We start from the raw sequence: 22,671 nt of genomic DNA, 5'->3' as shown, positions 1-22,671 counted from the left end.
GGCCCCATATGCTGCCTGGGGCCCCTGTGCTCTGCCTGGGGCCCCTGTGCTCTGCCTGGGGCCCCATGTTCTGCCTGGGGCCCCTGTGCTCTGCCTGGGGCCACTGTGCTCTGCCTGGGGCCCCATATGCTGCCTGGGGCTCCTGTGCTCTGCCTGGGGCCCCATATGCTGCCTGGGGCCCCTGTGCTCTGCCTGGGGCCCCTGTGCTCTGCCTGGGGCCCCATGTTCTGCCTGGGGCCCCTGTGCTCTGCCTGGGGCCACTGTGCTCTGCCTGGGGCCCCATATGCTGCCTGGGGCCCCTGTGCTCTGCCTGGGGCCCCATATGCTGCCTGGGGCCCCTGTGCTCTGCCTGGGGCCACTGTGCTCTGCCTGGGGCCCCATAGGCTGCCTGGGGCCCCTGTGCTCTGCCTGGGACCACTGTGCTCTGCCTGGGGCCCCATATGCTGCCTGGGGCCCCTGTGCTCTGCCTGGGGCCACTGTGCTCTGCCTGGGGCCCCATATGCTGCCTGGGGCCCCTGTGCTCTGCCTGGGTTTAGGACACTGGTGACGTCACTTATCTCCGGACATTAGCTCCGGACATTAGCTCCGGACATTAGCTCCGGACATTAGCTCCGGACAAAGCCACGGAAGTTGGCACAAATTGCAGGAAGTAGCATTCTAGGCAATTATATATTAGATGGGCATTTCCTGAAGGAAATACATGGTGCTTGAACAGCGCTACCAGCTTTACAGCAGCACTTTTCACACACGGGACTGGGGGGCGCGCTTACTTTTGCACCGGGGGCGCGCTTACTTTTGCACCCGGGGGCGCACTTACTTTTGCACCCGGAGGCGCACTTACTTTTGCACCCGGGGGCGCACTTACTTTTGCACCCGGGGGCGCACTTACTTTTGCACCCGAGGGCGCACTTACTTTTGCACCCGGGGGCGCACTTACTTTTGCACCCGGGGGCGCACTTACTTTTGCACCCGGGGGCGCACTTACTTTTGCACCCGGGGGCGCACTTACTTTTGGGGCCGCACTTACTTTTGGTGGGCGGGGCTCCTTGGCCTCCGATTTGGTTGGTGGGGCCCCTCGTCCTCCGATTTGGTGGGTGGGGACCCTCGGCCTCCGATTTGGTGGGCGGGGACCGGCCTCCAATTTGGTGGGCGGGGACTCTCGGCCTCCGATTTGGTGGGCGGGGACCCTCGACCTCCGATTTGGTGGGCGGGGACCATCGGCCTCCGCTTTGGTGGGCGGGACCCCTCGGCCTCCGATTTGGTGGGCGGGGTCCCTCTGCCTCCGATTTGGTGGGCGGGGACCCTCGGCCTCTGCTTTGGTGGGCGGGGTCCCTCTGCCTCCGATTTGGTTGGCGGGGCCCCTCGGCCTCTGATTTGGTGTGTGCTCTGCCTGGGGCCACTGTGCTCTGCCTGGGGCCCCTTATGCTGCCTGGGGCCCCTGTGCTCTGCCTGGGGCCCCATATGCTGCCTGGGGCCCCTGTGCTCTGCCTGGGGCCCCTGTGCTCTGCCTGGGGCCCCATATGCTGCCTGGGGCCCCTGTGCTCTGCCTGGGGCCCCTGTGCTCTGCCTGGGGCCCCATGTTCTGCCTGGGGCCCCTGTGCTCTGCCTGGGGCCACTGTGCTCTGCCTGGGGCCCCATGTTCTGCCTGGGGCCACTGTGCTCTGCCTGGGGCCCCATATGCTGCCTGGGGCCCCTGTGCTCTGCCTGGGACCACTGTGCTCTGCCTGGGGCCCCATATGCTGCCTGGGGCCCTGTGCTCTGCCTGGGGCCACTGTGCTCTGCCTGGGGCCCCATATGCTGCCTGGGGCCACTGTGCTCTGCCTGGGGCCCCATATGCTGCCTGGGGCCCCTGTGCTCTGCCTGGGGCCCCATATGCTGCCTGGGGCCCCTGTGCTCTGCCTGGGGCCCCTGTGCTCTGCCTGGGGCCCCATGTTCTGCCTGGGGCCCCTGTGCTCTGCCTGGGGCCACTGTGCTCTGCCTAGGGCCCCATATGCTGCCTGGGGCCCCTGTGCTCTGCCTGGGGCCCCTGTGCTCTGCCTGGGGCCCCATATGCTGCCTGGGGCCCCTGTGCTCTGCCTGGGGCCCCATGTTCTGCCTGGGGCCCCTGTGCTCTGCCTGGGGCCACTGTGCTCTGCCTGGGGCCCCATATGCTGCCTGGGGCCCCTGTGCTCTGCCTGGGGCCCCATATGCTGCCTGGGGCCCCTGTGCTCTGCCTGGGGCCACTGTGCTCTGCCTGGGGCCCCATAGGCTGCCTGGGGCCCCTGTGCTCTGCCTGGGACCACTGTGCTCTGCCTGGGGCCGCATATGCTGCCTGGGGCCCCTGTGCTCTGCCTGGGGCCCCATATGCTGCCTGGGGCCCCTGTGCTCTGCCTAGGGCCCCATATGCTGCCTGGGGCCCCTGTGCTCTACCTGGGGCCCCATATGCTGCCTGGGGCCCCTGTGCTCTGCCTGGGGCCCCATATGCTGCCTGGGGCCCCTGTGCTCTGCCTGGGGCCCCTGTGCTCTGCCTGGGGCCCCATGTTCTGCCTGGGGCCCCTGTGCTCTGCCTGGGGCCACTGTGCTCTGCCTGGGGCCCCATATGCTGCCTGGGGCCCCTGTGCTCTGCCTGGGGCCCCTGTGCTCTGCCTGGGGCCCCATGTTCTGCCTGGGGCCCCTGTGCTCTGCCTGGGGCCACTGTGCTCTGCCTGGGGCCCCATATGCTGCCTGGGGCCCCTGTGCTCTGCCTGGGGCCCCATATGCTGCCTGGGGCCCCTGTGCTCTGCCTGGGGCCACTGTGCTCTGCCTGGGGCCCCATAGGCTGCCTGGGGCCCCTGTGCTCTGCCTGGGACCACTGTGCTCTGCCTGGGGCCCCATATGCTGCCTGGGGCCCCTGTGCTCTGCCTGGGGCCACTGTGCTCTGCCTGGGGCCCCATATGCTGCCTGGGGCCCCTGTGCTCTGCCTGGGTGTAGGACACTGGTGACGTCACTTATCTCCGGACATTAGCTCCGGACATTAGCTCCGGACATTAGCTCCGGACATTAGCTCCGGACAAAGCCACGGAAGTTGGCACAAATTGTAGGAAGTAGTATTCTAGGCAATTATATATTAGATGGGCATTTCCTGAAGGAAATACATGGTGCTTGAACAGTGCTACCAGCTTTACAGCAGCACTTTTCACACACGGGACTGGGGGGCGCGCTTACTTTTGCACCCGGGGCCGGGGGCGCGCTTACTTTTGCACCCGGGGGCGCACTTACTTTTGCACCCGGAGGCGCACTTACTTTTGCACCCGGGGGCGCACTTACTTTTGCACCCGGGGGCGCACTTACTTTTGCACCCGGGGGCGCACTTACTTTTGCACCCGGGGGCGCACTTACTTTTGCACCCGGGGGCGCACTTACTTTTGGGGCCGCACTTACTTTTGGTGGGCGGGGCTCTTTGGCCTCCGATTTGGTGGGTGGGGACCCTCGGCCTCCGATTTGGTGGGCGGGGACCGGCCTCCAATTTGGTGGGCGGGGACTCTCGGCCTCCGATTTGGTGGGCGGGGACCCTCGACCTCCGATTTGGTGGGCGGGGACCATCGGCCTCCGCTTTGGTGGGCGGGACCCCTCGGCCTCCGATTTGGTGGGCGGGGTCCCTCTGCCTCCGATTTGGTGGGCGGGGACCCTCGGCCTCCGCTTTGGTGGGCGGGGCCCCACGGCCTCCGATTTGGTTGGCGGGGTCCCTCTGCCTCCGCTTTGGTGGGCGGGGCCCCTCGGCCTCCGATTTGGTGGGCGGGGTCCCTCTGCCTCCGATTTGGTGGGCGGGGACCCTCGGCCTCCGCTTTGGTGGGCGGGGCCCCACGGCCTCCGATTTGGTGGGCGGGGTCCCTCTACCTCCGCTTTGGTGGGCTGGGCCGCTCGGCCTTCGATTTGGTGGGCGGGGCTCCTCGGCCTCCGATTTGGTTGGTGGGGCCCCTCGGTCTCCGATTTGGTGGGCGGGGCCCCTTATCCTTCGATTTGGTGGGCGGGGACCCTCGGCCTCCGATTTGGTGGGCGGGGCCCCTCGGCCTCCGATTTGGTGGGCGGGGCCCCTCGGCCTCCGATTTGGTTGGCGTGGCCCTTCGGCCTCCGATTTGGTGGGCAGGGACCCTCGGCCTCTGATTTGGTGGGCGGGGCCCCTCGGCCTCCGATTTGGTTGGTGGGGCCCCTCGGCCTCCGATTTGGTGGGTGGGGACCCTCGGCCTCCAATTTGGTGGGCGGGGACCCTCGGCCTCCGATTTGGTTGGCGGGGCCCCTCGGCCTCCGATTTGGTTGGCGGGGCCCCTCGGCCTCCGATTTTGTGGGCGGGGACTCTCGGCCTCCGATTTGGTGGGCGGGGACCCTCGGCCTCCGCTTTGGTGGGCGAGGCCCCTCGGCCTCCGATTTGGTGGGCGGGGCCCCTCGGCCTCCGATTTGGTGGGCGGGGACCCTCGGCCTCCGATTTGGTTGGCGAGGCCCCTCGGCCTCCGATTTGGTTGGCGGGGCCCCTCGGCCTCCGATTTGGTGGGCGGGGACTCTCGGCCTCCGATTTGGTGGGCGGGGACCCTCGGCCTCCAATTTGGTGGGCGGGGACCCTCGGCCTCCGATTTGGTGGGCGGGGACCCTCGGCCTCCGATTTGGTGGGCGGGGCCTCTCGGCCTCCGATTTGGTGGTCGGGGCCCCTCGGCCTCCGATGTGGTGGTCGGGGCCCCTCGGCCTCCGCTTTGGTGGGCGGGGCCGGGCCCCTCGGCCCCCGCTTTGGTGGGCGGGGCCACTCGGCCTTCGATTTGTTGGGTGGGGCTCCTCGGCCTCCGATTTGGTTGGCGGGACCCCTCGGCCTCCGATTTGGTTGGCGGGGCCCCTTATCCTCTGATTTGGTGGGCGGGGACTCTCGGCCTCCGATTTGGTGGGCGGGGACCCTCGGCCTCCGATTTGGTGGGCGGGGCCCCTCGGCCTCCGATTTGGTTGGCGGGGCCCCTCGGCCTCCGATTTGGTGGGCGGGGACCCTCGGCCTCCGATTTGGTGGGCGGGGCCCCTCGGCCTCCGATTTGGTGGGCGGGGCCCCTCGGCCTCCGATGTGGTGGGCGGGGCCCCTCGGCCTCCGCTTTGTTGGGCGGGGCCGCTCGGCCTTCGATTTGGTGGGCGGGGCTCCTCGGCCTCCGATTTGGTTGGGGGGACCCCTCGGCCTCCGATTTGGTTGGCGGGGCCCCTTATCCTCTGATTTGGTGGGTGGGGACTCTCGGCCTCCGATTTGGTGGGCGGGGACCCTCGGCCTCCGATTTGGTGGGCGGGGCCCCTCGGCCTCCGATTTGGTTGGCGGGGCCCCTCGGCCTCCGATTTGGTGGGCGGGGACCCTCGGCCTCCGATTTGGTGGGCGGGGCCCCTCGGCCTCCGATTTGGTGGGCGGGGCCCCTCGGCCTCCGATGTGGTGGTCGGGGCCCCTCGGCCTCCGCTTTTGTGGGCGGGGCCGCTCGGCCTTCGATTTGGTGGGCGGGGCTCCTCGGCCTCCGATTTGGTTGGCGGGGCCCCTCGGCCTCCGATTTGGTTGGCGGGGACCCTCGGCCTCCGATTTGGAGGGCGGGGACCCTCGGCCTCCGATTTGGTGGGCGGGGACCCTCGGCCTCCGATTTGGTGGTCGGGGACCCTCAACCTCCGCTTTGGTGGGCGGGGCCCCTCGGCCTCCGATTTTGTGGGCGGGGTCCCTCTGCCTTCGATTTGGTGTGCGGGGACCCTCGGCCTCCGCTTTGGTGGGCGGGGCCCCTCGGCCTTCGATTTGGTGAGCGGGGCCCCTCGGCCTCTGATTTGGTTGGTGTGGACCCTTGGCCTCCGATTTGGTGGGCGGGGACCCTCGGCCTCCGCTTTGGTGGGCGGGGCCCCTTGGCCTTCAATTTGGTGAGCGGGGCCCCTCGGCCTCCGATTTGGTTGGTGTGGACCCTCGGCCTCCGATTTGGTGGGCGGGGACCCTCGGCCTCCGATTTGGTGGGCGGGGCCCATCGGCCTTTGATGTGGTGGGCGGGGCCCATCGGCCTCCGATGTGGTGGGCGGGGCCCCTCGGCCTCCGATGTGGTGGTCGGGGCCCCTCGGCCTCCGCTTTGGTGGGCGGGGCCCCTCGGCCTCCGATTTGGTGGGCGGGGCCCCTCGGCCTCCGATTTGGTGGGTGGGGACCCTAGGCCTCCGATTTGGTTGGCGAGGCCCCTCGGCCTCCGATTTGGTTGGCGGGGCCCCTCGGCCTCCGATTTGGTGGGCGGGGACTCTCGGCCTCCGATTTGGTGGGCGGGGACCCTCGGCCTCCGATTTGGTGGGCGGGGACCCTCGGCCTCCGATTTGGTGGGCGGGGACCCTCGGCCTCCGATTTGGTGGGCGGGGCCTCTCGGCCTCCGATTTGGTGGGCGGGGCCCCTCGGCCTCCGATGTGGTGGTCGGGGCCCCTCGGCCTCCGCTTTGGTGGGCGGGGCCGGGCCCCTCGGCCTCCGCTTTGGTGGGCGGGGCCACTCGGCCTTCGATTTGTTGGGCGGGGCCCCTCGGCCTCCGATTTGGTTGGCGGGGCCCCTTATCCTCTGATTTGGTGGGCGGGGACTCTCGGCCTCCGATTTGGTGGGCGGGGACCCTCGGCCTCCGATTTGGTGGGCGGGGCCCCTCGGCCTCCGATTTGGTTGGCGGGGCCCCTCGGCCTCCGATTTGGTGGGTGGGGACCCTCGGCCTCCGATTTGGTGGGCGGGGACCCTCGGCCTCCGATTTGGTTGGTGGGGCCCCTCGGCCTCCGATTTGGTGGGCGGGGACCCTCGGCCTCCGATTTGGTGGGCGGGGACCCTCGGCCTCCAATTTGGTGGGCGGGGACCCTCGGCCTCCGATTTGGTGGGCGGGGACCCTCGGCCTCCGATTTGGTGGGCGGGGACCCTCGGCCTCCGATTTGGTGGGTGGGGCCCCTCGGCCTCCGATGTGGTGGGCGGGTCCCCTCGGCCTCCGCTTTGGTGGGCGGGGCCAGGCCCCTCGGCCTCCGCTTTGGTGGGCGGGGCCGCTCGGCCTTCGATTTGGTGGGCGGGGCTCCTCGGCCTCCGATTTGGTTGGCGAAGCCCCTCAGCCTCCGATTTGGTTGGCGGGGCCCCTCGGCCTCCGATTTGGTGGGCGGGGACTCTCGGCCTCCGATCTGGTGGGCGGGGACCCTCGGCCTCCGATTTGGTGGGCGGGGACCCTCGGCCTCCGATTTGGTGGTCGGGGACCCTCGGCCTCCGCTTTGGTGGGCGGGGCCCCTCGGCCTCCGATTTGGTGGGCGGGGTCCCTCTGCCTCTGATTTGGTGTGCGGGGACCCTCGGCCTCCGCTTTCGTGGGCGGGGCCCCTCGACCTTCGATTTGGTGGGTGGGGCTCCTCGGCCTCCGATTTGGTTGGTGGGGCCCCTCGGCCTCCAATTTGGTGGGCGGGGACCCTCGGCCTCCGATTTGGTGGGCGGGGACCCTCGGCCTCCGATTTGGTGGGCGGGGACCCTCGGCCTCCGCTTTGGTGGCTGGGGCCCGTCGGCCTCCGATTTGGTGGGCGGGGCCCCTCGGCCTCCGATTTGGATGGTGTGGACCCTCGGCCTCCGATTTGGTGGGCGGGGACCCTCGGCCTCCGATTTGGTGGGCGGGGACCCTCGGCCTCCGATTTGGTGGGTGGGGCCCCTCGGCCTCCGATTTGGTGGGTGGGGCCCCTCGGCCTCCGATGTGGTGGGCGGGGCCCCTCGGCCTCCGATTTGGAGGGCGGGGACCCCCGGCCTCCGATTTGGTGGGCGGGGTCCCTCGGCCTCCAATTTGGTGGGCGTGGACCCTCGGCCTCCGCTTTGGTGGGTGGGGCCCGTCGGCCTCCGATTTGGTGGGTGGGGACCCTCGGCCTCCGCTTTGGTGGGCGGGGCCTCTCGGCCTCCGATGTGGTGGTCGGGGCCCCTCAGCCTCCGCTTTGGTGGGCGGGGCCGGGCCCCTCGGCCTCCGCTTTGGTGGGCGGGGCCGCTCGGCCTTCGATTTGGTGGGCGGGGCTCCTCGGCCTCCGATTTGGTTGGCGGGGCCCCTCGGCCTCCGATTTGGTTGGCGGGGCCCCTCGGCCTCTGATTTGGTGTGTGCTCTGCCTGGGGCCACTGTGCTCTGCCTGGGGCCCCATATGCTGCCTGGGGCCCGTGTGCTCTGCCTGGGGCCCCATATGCTGCCTGGGGCCCCTGTGCTCTGCCTGGGGCCCCTGTGCTCTGCCTGGGGCCCCATGTTCTGCCTGGGGCCCCTGTGCTCTGCCTGGGGCCACTGCGCTCTGCCTGGGGCCCCATGTTCTGCCTGGGCCACTGTGCTCTGCCTGGGGCCCCATAAGCTGCCTGGGGCCCCTATGCTCTGCCTGGGACCACTGTGCTCTGACTGGGGCCCCATATGCTGCCTGGGGCCCTGTGCTCTGCCTGGGGCCACTGTGCTCTGCCTGGGGCCCCATATGCTGCCTGGGGCCACTGTGCTCTGCCTGGGGCCCCATATGCTGCCTGGGGCCCCTGTGTTCTGCCTGGGGCCCCATATGCTGCGTGGGGCCCCTGTGCTCTGCCTGGGGCCCCTGTGCTCTGCCTGGGGCCCCATGTTCTGCCTGGGGCCCCTGTGCTCTGCCTGGGGCCACTGTGCTCTGCCTGGGGCCCCATATGCTGCCTGGGGCCCCTGTGCTCTGCCTTGGGCCCCATATGCTGCCTGGGGCCCCTGTGCTCTGCCTGGGGCCCCTGTGCTCTGCCTGGGGCCCCATATGCTGCCTGGGGCCCCTGTGCTCTGCCTGGGGCCCCTGTTCTCTGCCTGGGGCCCGATGTTCTGCCTGGGGCCCCTGTGCTCTGCCTGGGGCCCCTGTGCTCTGCCTGGGGCCCCATATGCTGCCTGGGGCCCCTGTGCTCTGCCTGGGGCCACTGTGCTCTGCCTGGGGCCGCATATGCTGCCTGGGGCCCCTGTGCTCTGCCTGGGGCCCCATATGCTGCCTGGGGCCCCTGTGCTCTGCCTAGGGCCCCATATGCTGCCTGGGGCCCCTGTGCTCTGCCTAGGGCCCCATATGCTGCCTGGGGCCCCTGTGCTCTACCTGTTGCCCCATATGCTGCCTGGGGCCCCTGTGCTCTGCCTGGGGCCCCATATGCTGCCTGGGGCCCCTGTGCTCTGCCTGGGGCCCCTGTGCTCTGCCTAGGGCCCCATGTTCTGCCTGGGGCCCCTGTGCTCTGCCTGGGGCCACTGTGCTCTGCCTGGGGCCCCATATGCTGCCTGGGGCCCCTGTGCTCTGCCTGGGGCCCCATATGCTGCCTGGGGCCCCTGTGCTCTGCCTGGGGCCCCTGTGCACTGCCTGGGGCCCCATATGCTGCCTGGGGCCCCTGTGCTCTGCCTGGGGCCCCTGTGCTCTGCCTGGGGCTCCATGTTCTGCCTGGGGCCCCTGTGCTCTGCCTGGGGCCACTGTGCTCTGCCTGGGGCCCCATATGCTGCCTGGGGCCCCTGTGCTCTGCCTGGGGCCCCATATGCTGCCTGGGTCCCCTGTGCTCTGCCTGGGGCCACTGTGCTCTGCCTGGGGCCCCATAGGCTGCCTGGGGCCCCTGTGCTCTGCCTGGGACCACTGTGCTCTGACTGGGGCCCCATATGCTGCCTGGGGCCCCTGTGCTCTGCCTGGGGCCACTGTGCTCTGCCTGGGGCCCCATATGCTGCCTGGGGCCCCTGTGCTCTGCCTGGGTGTAGGACACTGGTGACGTCACTTATCTCCGGACATTAGCTCCGGACATTAGCTCCGGACATTAGCTCCGGACAAAGCCACGGAAGTTGGCACAAATTGCAGGAAGTAGTATTCTAGGCAATTATATATTAGATGGGCATTTCCTGAAGGAAATACATGGTGCTTGAACAGCGCTACCAGCTTTACAGCAGCACTTTTCACACACGGGACTGGGGGGCGCGCTTACTTTTGCACCGGGGGCGCGCTTACTTTTGCACCCGGGGGCGCACTTACTTTTGCACCCGGAGGCGCACTTACTTTTGCACCCGGGGGCGCACCTACTTTTGCACCCGGGGGCGCACTTACTTTTGCACCCGAGGGCGCACTTATTTTGCACCCGGGGGCGCACTTACTTTTGCACCCGGGGGCGCACTTACTTTTGCACCCGGGGGCGCACTTACTTTTGCACCCGGGGGCGCACTTACTTTTGCACCCGGGGGTGCACTTACTTTTGGGGCCGCACTTACTTTTGGTGGGCGGGGTTCCTTGGCCTCCGATTTGGTGGGTGGGGACCCTCGGCCTCCGAGTTGGTGGGCGGGGACCGGCCTCCGATTTGGTGGGCGGGGACTCTCAGCCTCCGATTTGGTGGGCGGGGACCGGCCTCCGATTTGGTGGGCGGGGACCATCGGCCTCCGCTTTGGTGGGCGGGGACCCTCGGCCTCCGATTTGGTGGGTGGGGCACCTCGGCCTCCGATGTGGTGGGCGGGTCCCCTCGGCCTCCGATTTGGTGGGCGGGGCCAGGCCCCTCGGCCTACGCTTTGGTGGGCGGGGCCGCTCGGCCTTCGATTTGGTGGGCGGGGCTCCTCGGCCTCCGATTTGGTTGGCGAAGCCCCTCGGCCTCCGATTTGGTTGGCGGGGCCCCTCGGCCTCCGATTTGGTGGGCGGGGACCCTCGGCCTCCGATTTGGCGGGCGGGGACCCTCGGCCTCCGATTTGGTGGGCGGGGTCCCTCTGCCTCCGATTTGGTGTGCGGGGACCCTCGGCCTCCGCTTTCGTGGGCGGGGCCCCTCGACCTTCGATTTGGTGGGCGGGGCTCCTCGGCCTCCGATTTGATTGGTGGGGCCCCTCGGCCTCCAATTTGGTGGGCGGGGACCCTCGGCCTCCGATTTGGTGGGCGGGGACCCTCGGCCTCCGATTTGGTGGGCGGGGACCCTCGGCCTCCGCTTTGGTGGGTGGGGCCCGTCGGCCTCCGATTAGGTGGGCGGGGCCCCTCGGCCTCCGATTTGGATGGTGTGGACCCTCGGCCTCCGATTTGGTGGGCGGGGACCTTCGGCCTCCGATTTGGTGGGCGGGGACCCTCGGCCTCCGATTTGGTGGGCGGGGCCCCTCGGCCTCCGATGTGGTGGGCGGGGCCCCTTGGCCTCCGATTTGGAGGGCGGGGACCCCCGGCCTCCGATTTGGTGGGCGGGGACCCTCGGCCTCCAATTTGGTGGGCGGGGACCCTCGGCCTCCGCTTTGGTGGGTGGGGCCCGTCGGCCTCCGATTTGGTGGGCGGGGACCCTCGGCCTCCAATTTGGTGGGCGGGGCCTCTCGGCCTCCGATGTGGTGGTTGGGGCCCCTCGGCCTTCGCTTTGGTGGGCGGGGCCGGGCCCCTCCGCCTCCGCTTTGGTGGGCGGGGCCGCTCGGCCTTCGATTTGGTGGGCGGGGCTCCTCGGCCTCCGATTTGGTTGGCGGGGCCCCTCGGCCTCCGATTTGGTTGGCGGGGCCCCTCGGCCTCTGATTTGGTGTGTGCTCTGCCTGGGGCCACTGTGCTCTGCCTGGGGCCCCATATGCTGCCTGGGGCCCCTGTGCTCTGCCTGGGGCCCCATATGCTGCCTGGGGCCCCTGTGCTCTGCCTGGGGCCCCTGTGCTCTGCCTGGGGCCCCTGTGCTCTGCCTGGGGCCCCTGTGCTCTGCCTGGGGCCCCATGTTCTGCCTGGGGCCCCTGTGCTCTGCCTGGGGCCACTGTGCGCTGCCTGGGGCCCCATGTTCTGCCTGGGGCCACTGTGCTCTGCCTGGGGCCCCATAAGCTGCCTGGGGCCCCTGTGCTTTGCCTGGGACCACTGTGCTCTGCCTGGGGCCCCATATGCTGCCTGGGGCCCTGTGCTCTGCCTGGGACCACTGTGCTCTGCCTGGGGCCCCATATGCTGCCTGGGGCCACTGTGCTCTGCCTGGGGCCCCATATGCTGCCTGGGGCCCCTGTGCTCTGCCTGGGGCCCCATATGCTGCCTGGGGCCCCTGTGCTCTGCCTGGGGCCCCTGTGCTCTGCCTGGGGCCCCATGTTCTGCCTGGGGCCCCTGTGCTCTGCCTGGGGCCACTGTGCTCTGCCTGGGGCCCCATATGCTGCCTGGGGCCCCTGTGCTCTGCCTTGGGCCCCATATGCTGCCTGGGGCCACTGTGCTCTGCCTGGGGCCCCTGTGCTCTGCCTGGGGCCCCATATGCTGCCTGGGGCCCATGTGCTCTGCCTGGGGCCCCTGTGCTCTGCCTGGGGCCCCATGTTCTGCCTGGGGCCCCTGTGCTCTGCCTGGGGCCACTGTGCTCTGCCTGGGGCCCCATATGCTGCCTGGGGCCCCTGTGCTCTGCCTGGGGCCCCATATTCTGCCTGGGGCCCCTGTGCTCTGCCTGGGGCCACTGTGCTCTGCCTGGGGCCCCATAGGCTGCCTGGGGCCCCTGTGCTCTGCCTGGGACCACTGTGCTCTGCCTGGGGCTGCATATGCTGCCTGGGGCCCCTGTGCTCTGCCTGGGGCCCCATATGCTGCCTGGGGCCCCTGTGCTCTGCCTAGGGCCCCATATGCTGCCTGGGGCCCCTGTGCGCTACCTGGGGCCCCATATGCTGCCTGGGGCCCCTGTGCTCTGCCTGGGGCCCCATATGCTGCCTGGGGCCCCTGTGCTCTGCCTGGGGCCCCTGTGCTCTGCCTGGGGCCCCATGTTCTGCCTGGGGCCCCTGTGCTCTGCCTGGGGCCACTGTGCTCTACCTGGGGCCCCATATGCTGCCTGGGGCCCCTGTGCTCTGCCTGGGGCCCCATATGCTGCCTGGGGCCCCTGTGCTCTGCCTGGGGCCCCTGTGCTCTGCCTGTGGCCCCATATGCTGCCTGGGGCCCCTGTGCTCTGCCTGGGGCCCCTGTGCTCTGCCTGGGGCCCCATGTTCTGCCTGGGGCCCCTGTGCTCTGCCTGGGGCCCCTGTGCTCTGCCTGGGGCCCCATATGCTGCCTGGGGCCCCTGTGCTCTGCCTGGGGCCCCATATGCTGCCTGGGGCCCCTGTGCTCTGCCTGCGGCCACTGTGCTCTGCCTGGGGCCCCATAGGCTGCCTGGGGCCCCTGTGCTCTGCCTGGGTCCACTGTGCTCTGCCTCGGGCCCCATATGCTGCCTGGGGCCCCTGTGCTCTGCCTGGGGCCACTGTGCTCTGCCTGGGGCCCCATATGCTGCCTGGGGCCCCTGTGCTCTGCCTGGGTGTAGGACACTGGTGACGTCACTTATCTCCGGACATTAGCTCCGGACATTAGCTCCGGACATTAGCTCCGGACATTAGCTCCGGACAAAGCCACGGAAGTTGGCACAAAATGCAGGAAGTAGTATTCTAGGCAATTATATATTAGATAATACTGCCCCTATGTACAAGAATATAACTACTATAATACTGCTCCTATGTGCAAGAATATAATTACTATAATACTGCCCCTATGTACAGGAATTTAACTTCTATGATACTGCTCCTATGTACAAGAATATAAGTACTATAATACTGCCCCTATGTACAAGAATATAACTACTATAATACTGCCCCTATGTACAAGAATATAACTACTATAATACTGCCCCTATGTACAAGAATATAACTACTATAATACTGCCCCTATGTACAAGAATATAACTGCTATAATACTGTCCCCTATGTATAAGAATATAACTACTATAATACTGCCCCTATGTACAATAATATAACTACTATAATGCTACCCCTATGTACAAGAATATAACTGCTATAATACTGCCCCCTATGTATAAGAATATAACTACTATAATACTGCTTATATATACAAGAACATACCTTCTATAATGCTGCCCCTATGTACAAGAATATAACTACTATAATACTGCCCCTATGTACAAGAATATAAGTACTATAATACTGCCCCTATGTACAAGAATATAACTACTATAATACTGCCCCTATGTACAAGAATATAACTACTATAATACTACCCCTACGTACAAGAATGTAACTGCTATAATACTGCCCCCTATGTATAAGAATATAAGTACTATAATACTGCCCCCTATCTACAAGAATATAATTAGTATAATACTGCCCCTATGTACAGGAATATAACTACTATTATACTGCTCCTATGTACAAGAATATGACTACTATAATACTTCCCCCTATGTATAAGAATATAACTACTATAATACTGCCCCCTGTATACAAGAATATAGCTACTATAATACTGCTCCCTATGTACAAGAATATAACAACTATAATACTGCCCCTGTGTACAATAATACAATTTCTATAATATTTTCTATGGGTTGGTAGATCCCTGGACTCCAGTTCATGACAGCAATGCTACCCACTGAGCCACCACTTATGCATTATGTCTCCCTGCTGGCAATGTGCTCACATCCTTCATATGTGGCCTGGCAGGAGGTAAGTGCGGATTCCTCGCTGGATGGTAAAAATTAATGTTAATTAGGCAACAGGATGTTAATAAGAGGATCTTTAAGCAGGACTCGGATCATGTTGGCCCATGTGACTAATCCGGTGGGAATGTTTAGGTCTCCTGCAACCACTTCAAGGCAGGGGACAATATGGGCGCAAAGGCAGGAGGATCTGTTGCTATAATAGTGTCATGGTTAACCCCTTCAACACTACAACCTGGGAATAGATTATGTCATCCAAAACAGGACATAAACTTCTGCAATTGGGAAGCATTAACCCCTCTACTACCAGACTGCATAATGTGAAAGGCTGGAGAACTCATTGCTCTAATTTTAATCCTTTACTAGTAAGAAAAGGGAAATCATGATGCTTGCAACTTACACAGGCAAAACAGAAGAAAATGGGGAGTAACCTGTATGTAGATCATCAAATTAAAGATGTAGCCACAGTAGCTACTTAAAGGCAAAACTTATACAATATTGTATGTCTTGCACAGGCCCTGAGATTGTGGATCTTAGCACAGGGATTCTATCTTTGGTGCTTTTTTAATTCCTTTGTCATGGCTTTTCCCTGTCAAACATAGTGCCAGATATAATATAGTGTATCATGTTTTTGGCTGGATTGATTCTTTGAAAAACTTTCCTAATTAGCCCACGCTATTTTAGATAAAAACATACTTACCTACTCTTGGCTTCCCCTTCTGGCAGGGGGTGTCATGTGACAACTACAACCAATCAGCTGCTCCAGATTGGCTGCAGTCAAGAGATTCCACCAGATCCGAATGTGCAAATGTCCTCTTCAGAGGGGAAGACGACTAGAACTCCAGTGCCATCTATTTAGGTAGCAAAACTAAAAGTCCATATCGACCCTTTAACGAGACTTGCCACATTGCTTACTATAGAAAGCCAAATCAGTAACTCCATGCACAGACACATGTTTCAGGGTGTTTGCCCCTGACCATTGCAAAGCTTGAGATCTGATTTGGCTAGATGACAGAACTCTCACAGTGGATATATGGGGCAACATGTCTTGTTGTGGAGACTGATAAGCTTGTGTAAGGATACATATAGGCCATGCAATGCTCCTTTTCATTAATGAAGAGGACTAGAACTTTAGAGGCAGCTATTGGATGTCCCAAACATCAATACTGAACCTTTATTGAGTCATGCCACATGACTTAGGATAAAAAAACAAACCAGACACTCCATTTTTAGACATGTTTTGTTGTGCTTGCCCCTCATGAGTGCAAAGCAAGAAATCTGATTAGTTGCGTGAGAAGCCCCTCAGAAGAGGTCTAAGGGGGAATATATACCTTTTGTAGAGTACCAAGTTACATGTCTGCAATTGGAGTGTTTGTTTTTTTTTTATCTTAACTCATCTGGTAAGATGAGTTAAAGACTTGATATTGACTTTAAGCATTGCTACTTCCCAATAAGTGGCACTAGAAGTCCAGTCTTCTTCCTCTCTGCAGAAGCTATTTGCATATTTATATTCCCAGGGGAGCATCACTTTTCCCACAAATCTATGCCAGCTTGGCTATCTTCATAAAGAAATGTTTTTTATTCCTAACACCTTTGTGAGTGGCCCTTCACCTAGTCAAATTAGACCTCTTTCTTTGCACTAATTAGAGGTGTGACGACAGAACATTTAATCTTAATTATCCAGATGTAAATTCAGTAGGCCAGGAAACATACGTTATTATCGTTATGTTGACTTTATGTGTTTTTCTTTGGTTGGTGAAGAAACATAGACTATTGTTCGTACTAGCCTGAATGTGACTCTGGAGTTGCTGTTTGCTGCAAACTCATTGACTTCTATCTTTGAGGAATAGAGACATAGGGTAATTGAACAATAGATGTTTGCCAATATGTTGATTACCCATTGTATAAGTCAAGCCAGTTTGTTGACCTGCCCCATGTGAAAGAATACAGATTTGCTCCATTGACCATCACTGAACCCATGGATGTGTTTGGGGAAGCCAAGATTTGGACCCACCGGACACCTGAGCTCCATGGATACTTTTGGGGAAGCCAGGATTGTGACCCACAGGTCACCTGGCTCCATGGAGATGTTAGGAAAAGCCAAGCTGCGACCCTCAGGTCACCTGGCCATGTACCTCAAAAGACTGTCATTACCTCCTCTCTGTGTGTGCCACAGGTGGAGATAGTCAGTCCTGGAAACTCCGAAGTCACAACTGCTCTATTCCTGGCGAGTCAGCGGAAGGGTGAGACTCTGTAAGTTTGCACCATCTTGGGTATTTTGCTGGCACTGTTCTATATGTTACTGCCTGTTTTGTAGTTCAATAAAGTATTGCCATGCTGTTTTACCCTTACCATGTGTGGTCTGAGTAGTATTATGCCCACAGGAAAAGGAGAGCAGGCGTTCAGAGGGATGAGCCCTGGTCCACGCGGTTTCGAGCCAGCAGACTAGAGCACCTACTGACCCTATGTGTCTCCACAACAGGCAAACGCATAAAGCATGTGTTTGGAATTCAGTGTCTGGTTTGGCTTTTGGATTTTTATCCTTAATCTAGTGGCAAAGCTTGTTAAAGGTCCAATATTGACTTTTAGGATTCCTACTACCCAAAAAGTGGCACTAGAGGTCCAGCCCTATTCCTTTCCGCAAAGCTATTCGCATATTTAAATTCCCAGAATAGCATCACTTGGCCCAAAAGTCTCCTTACGACATCTTGGCAATCTCCATAAGGGTTCCCCCTTACACCTCTATCAGACCTGCTGCTTCGCACTGTAAAGCATGTGTTTGCAAATGGAGTGTCTGGTTTGGAATTTTATCTTAAATCAAGTGGCAAGGCTCCTTAAAGGGTCATTATTCACTTTTAGGGTTCCCCCAATATGTGGCACTAAAGGCCAATTCCTCATTCTTTACACAGAGGATATTTGAATATTTTAATTCCCAGAGGGGCAATGCATGGCCTAGAAGTCTCCATATTTTTAAGTTGTGAAATGGATCACATGTTCAAGTCACCTTGGGTGTAAAAAAATAAAAATAACAAAAAAGTTTTAACTAGGAAAAAAACAAATATAATAAAAAAAGACATTTATTATTGCTGTGTCCATAACAACCCGTTGCTATAAAACTATTTCAATATTTATCCTGTATGGTGTATGCTGGAAAAAAATATGCTAAACAATGCCAGAATTGCTGTTTGTGTTTATCCTGCCTCACAAAAACATTGAAATAAAAAATGAATAAAAAGTCATATGTGTTCCAAAATAAAAACTACAGTTCATTAAAACAGTCAGAGCCCTCACACAGCTCTGCAAACAGAAAAAATGAAAAAGTTATCAAATGTTTGCAAAAAATTGTAAAATACACATAAAAAAAATCTAGTTGAGAAACAACAGAATTGTATTGACTTGCAAAACATATTTAACTCAAACATCGCTGGAATCAGGGTCTCTGTCCCTGCATCATGCTTCTCTAGGATTACATACTAAAACCTGCTAACAGATTACTGACTTTTATTTTGATCAGATGAATACAATTAATATACCAATTATACTGACTGGGGAACAATGTTCCAAAAAATATCCCAAATTGCTGTTGTTTTGTTCATTGCACTTCCCAAAAAGTAATATAAAAAGTTATTAAAATGTCATATGTGGCACAATGTGGTATTAATGAAAACTACTGATTGTCATGCAAAAAATTAAGCTCTCAAACAGCCCCGTTGTTAATTTTTTTTAAAACTTATGTCTCTTCGAATATGGTGACACAAAACAATAATATTTTTTCAAGGTTTATTTTTTGTACAAAAGATACCATAGATAAAACTATATACTGTACATTTCGTATTGCTGTAATCATACTTGTAAAGTCGATGCTTTATTTCTACAGCACGAGAATGAATTAAAAAAAACTGAGTCCATTAAAGTGAACTGAAAATCCGTGGCAGAAATCCCAAAAATCAGCCTCAGACGTCTGACACAGAATTAGGCTGATTTCACATGTTTAAGTTTCGCGATCTGTGCCGCAGCAATCAAGTTCAGCTGTAGAGTGCCTACAGAAAGTAACAGTGCTATACAATGCTATATAAAATAAATACCGCCACACAGTGCTCCAATACTTCCACACAGTCACCATTATAAAGTAATCTGATAACAGACTATTTTATACAATGTCTAAATAATTATTCTAAATTTTAAAATACACAATGGTAACTAGCCTCAGGTGCCAGGACCTGCATCCTGGAGGAAGAGTGCCTAATGTTATTTATGGAACTGTATTGGCTGTATAAACCTAAGGCCAGTCCCACATTCATACCTCCACCGTTTCCCATATCACTCCCTGTAATAGGCGCAATCACAGCCGTTTTGGTTTTTGGTTATCACTCAGCTATCACAATGAAGTCCCCTAAATAACTTATCCAACAGTCTAATGTTTATTGGGGCCTTCCGAATCTATCCCAACACAGGATATAGTTGTAGAGCCTGTTGTATATCCCATTGGGGTAGAGCCTGTTGTATATCCTGTTGGGGTAGAGACTGTTGTATATCCTGTCAGAGTAGAGCGTGTTGCAAAGCCTGTTGGGGTAGAGCCTGTTGTATATCCTGTCAGGGTAGAGCGTGTTGTATATCCTGTTTGGGTAGAGCCTGTTGTATATCCCGTCGGGTAGAGCCTGTTGTTTATCACATCGGGGTAGAGCCTGTTGTTTATCCTGTCAGGGTAGAGACTGTTGTAGAGCCTGTTGTATATCCCATTGGGGTAGAGCCTGTTGTATATCCTGTTGGGGTAGAGACTGTTGTATATCCTGTCAGAGTAGAGCGTGTTGCAAAGCCTGTTGGGGTAGAGCCTGTTGTATATCCTGTCAGGGTAGAGCGTGTTGTATATCCTGTTTGGGTAGAGCCTGTTGTATATCCCGTCGGGTAGAGCCTGTTGTTTATCACATCGGGGTAGAGCCTGTTGTTTATCCTGTCAGGGTAGAGACTGTTGTAGAGTCTGTTGCATATCCCGTCACGATAGAGCATGTTGTGTATCCTGTTGGGGTAGAGACTGTTGTATATCCTGTCAGAGAAGAGCATGTTGTAAAGCCTGTTGGGGTAGAGCCTGTTGTATATCCTGTCAGGGTAGAGCGTGTTGTATATCACATCGGGGTAGAGCCTGTTGTTTATTCTGTCAGGGTAGAGCGTGTTGTGTATCCTGTTAGAGCCTGTTGTATATTCCGTTGGGGTAGAGCCTGTTGTATATCCAATGGCTGATTTTTTTCTCTCTGGAGATCAGTCACTGCCAAGGAAGTCTGGCTAGCGCTCGGTCATAGAGAAAACAAAATGGCGCAGTCGGGCCATGTGTGGGGGATTTGGGGGGATACCTGTCAGATGAACGTTCATTTGGATTATAGCAATCTAATGTGTGAGGACCCTAAGACGTAAAACTATGAAAATGGCTAACAAAGATATTGCATGTTAATTCAATGCTCTTCTTTACACATTTGTTTTCCAGAGAAGCCCCTCCGCCCCCCATTATGGTTTGCACAAGTGCAGCTGCAGTTATTGTAAAGCAAGATCAAGGACGGGTAACGACACAACACTTGTGATCATATGTCGTACAACACACGTGGTGACAATACTGCGCTCAGCAGGAGATCCCATAATTATCTTGTAGGGAGCCAAGAACAGATAGGACACAGCTCCGAGGATGAGGAGTGTTGTTAACACACAGAAAACAATGTGATGGTTCTATTGCCATGACCACTACTCCTCATTTTCGTGTCTATTTTCAATTCTCATCCTTCCTGTTTTCCTGCGATCAAAGGCCACATCTCAAGGATCGGTCTAAAGCAGGCAGCACATCTGGTCACCATGTCCTCCGACCAGTTCTCATGGATGAAGATAGATGATGCCTGGTGCGTCCTTGGAGGTTGCTCAATGTTTCTGCTCACATCTACCCTAAATGTCAAGGCGTTAAGCATTTGTGGCACGTTTAGCACTTGGCATGTCTATAAACCGTCATGTCAGATCTTGTTTTAGGGTTTAATTAAGGTTTAGGTTCATAAAAGGCGAGGAGTGAGGAGGATGATCTGGTTTATACATGTGTTGTGAAGAGAGGGTGCTATTACTTGTGCAATGGGGCCTGATATAAAGGATCAAGCTCAGGTGAGTGGTAACTATAATAGCTATACTAAGTTCCATTGTCCTTGACATTGTAGAGCCCCATTTCACACCTCTTAAAGGGGCTCTTCATCTTTGGCCACTTTTGCCCATTTGAAAGAAGGTGAACTATCTGGTCCTTATTGTGTAAATCACTGGATGGGGTATGTTAACGCTTAGGGTACACACAATGCCCCCCAAAATGTGAATGTAATTTTTATCCTGTAAGACCCTTTTAGATTTAGAGTGCCGTTTTTGACGTAGCTCAACAAGATGCTTGCCAGTGAAATCCCTATTTAAAGCATGCCAACTCATCCACTGACATCGAGTGAGCGTTCTCTGTTTTCACAACCAGCAGCCACAGCGGAAATTTATCTTTTGAAGGGTTTCAATGTTTGCTTCAGACTTAATCTCCAAACATAAAATCCAACCGGAGGGAGGATAAAAACTCAAGGCGTCTTACAAGAACCAGGAGAATGTAGAGCATGTTTGTGATGAGAGGGCTTAGGAGATTCTCAGGTGCCAATACAACCGCGCACGCTTTCCATTCTTACAAGACATGAGTAAAGAGACGTCGAAGGCCGCGCCGCTGAGTGACGACGCTTTTCATTTGACGCCATTGGATTTGTGCCCATCTTTGGCCTGTCTGTTTATTATACTATTTCTAAGAGGTGCTTAAGTTATTCCTAGTTTGGCCTAAACAAGAAATCACATTGCAGCTATGACTACACATCCCTTACACTGAGTCACCATCGTGGTGTTAGGAGATCTGCTCACTAATACCTGGTCACAATGACTGAGACATTACTATGCCAATTTTGACACGTAGCATGGCAAGACAGCAATTTTACTTGGAAGGTATAGGCCATATACAAAGGGGTAAAGCCAAATCTATATATATAATTGCCTAAGGGGTACTTCCGTCTGTCTGTCCTCAACTTCCGTAATGGTTATTCATTCGCTGATTGGTCTCGCCAGCTGCCTGTCATGGCTGCAGCGACCAATCAGCGACGGGCACAGTCCAATTAGTCCCTCCCTACTCCCCTGCAGTCAGTGCCGGGCGCCCGCTCCATACTCCCCGCAGACACGGCTCACACAGGGTTAATGCCAGCGGTAACAGACTGCGTTATGCCGCGGGTAACTCACTCCGTTACCACCGCTATTAACCCTGTGTGACCAAGTTTTTACTATTGAGGCTGCCTATGCAGCGTCAATAGTAAAAGGATCTAATGTTAAAAATAATTAAAAAAATAAAAAATCATTATATACTCACCTTCCGCCGCCTTTCCCGTTCCTCGCCACCCTCCGGTAACCGCTGTGTGCAAGCGGCAGGTTCCGGTATCAAGGATCGTATGGCAGAAGGACCTGCCATGACGTCACAGTCATGTGACCGCGACGTCATCACACCTTGGGACCGGAAGCTGCCGCCTGTACCGCGCACAGGCGACAGAACTACAAGTATGGTGAGTATGTTAGAACTACAAGGGGCCCTCGGATCGGAAGGTGAGTATGTTTATTTTTTATTTTTTAACCTGTGACATACGTAGCTGGGCAATCTACTACGTAGCTGGGCAAAATATACTACGTGGCTGGGCAATATACTACGTGGCTCTGTGCTGTATACTACATCGCTGTGCAATATACTACGTGGCTCTGTGCTGTATACTACGTCACTGGGCAATATACTACGTGGCTCTGTGCTGTATACTACGTCACTGTGCAATATAGTACGTGGCTCTGTGCTGTATACTACGTCACTGGGCAATATACTACGTGGCTGGCCAATATAGTACGTGGCTGAGCAATATACTACGTGGCTCTGTGCTGTATACTACGTTGCTGTGCAATATACTACGTCACTGGGCAATATACTACGTGGCTGGGCAATATACTACGTCGCTGTGCAATATACTACGTGGCTCTGTGCTGTATACTACGTCACTGTGCAATATACTACATGGCTCTGTGCTGTATACTACGTCACTGGGCAATATACTACGTGGCTGGGCAATATAGTACGTGGCTGAGCAATATACTACGTGGCTCTGTGCTGTATACTATGTCGCTGTGCAATATACTACGTCACTAGGCAATATACTACGTCACTGGGCAATATACTACGTGGCTGGACTATAGACTACGTGGCTGGGCAATATACTACGTCGCTGGGCAATATACTACGTGGGCTGTGCAATATACTACGTGGGCTGGGCAATATACTA

This window comes from Ranitomeya variabilis, chromosome 4 (assembly GCF_051348905.1).
Source record: "Ranitomeya variabilis isolate aRanVar5 chromosome 4, aRanVar5.hap1, whole genome shotgun sequence".
NCBI lineage: Eukaryota > Metazoa > Chordata > Amphibia > Anura > Dendrobatidae > Ranitomeya > Ranitomeya variabilis.
The sequence above is the reverse complement of the archived record's forward strand: the minus strand, read 5'-3'. Positions refer to the sequence as shown.